This window comes from Rhagoletis pomonella, unplaced genomic scaffold (assembly GCF_013731165.1).
Source record: "Rhagoletis pomonella isolate Grant_MI unplaced genomic scaffold, Rhpom_1.0 Rhpom_scaffold_00003, whole genome shotgun sequence".
Lineage (NCBI taxonomy): Eukaryota > Metazoa > Arthropoda > Insecta > Diptera > Tephritidae > Rhagoletis > Rhagoletis pomonella.
In genome coordinates, this window is record NW_023458557.1 from 20,901,116 (window position 1) to 20,901,549 (window position 434).

The window sequence follows — 434 nt, forward strand, 5'->3', positions numbered from 1 at the left end:
TTGCTATTGTTTTACTAGAATTAAAAAAACCGATCCATCTGCATACTCAAATTAAAAAGATCAAAATTTTGACGAAAATTCATTAAATTTTTCTGAGCTCTGTATAAAGTTTGAAAGTTTGACTTATGTGGTTTTGATTAAAGCATGAATATTATTTTTTATAAAACAAATAACAAAAAAAATTTAACTTACAAAACATTGTAAATATTAAACACTAGCATTCACTTTTGGTTGCCAGTGTACATATATTCTTCCATATAACGCATGAACGAAATGCTGAAAATAGCACCTTTTTGTACTAAAATTGAACGGGATTCAATACAATATACTTTTGAATTTTGCTACTATCCGCAACTGTATATAAAATTTGTTTTCATTCATGAAAGCCAGAGAGATCGGTTTTTTAATTAACTAAAATAATATACATATCAAGG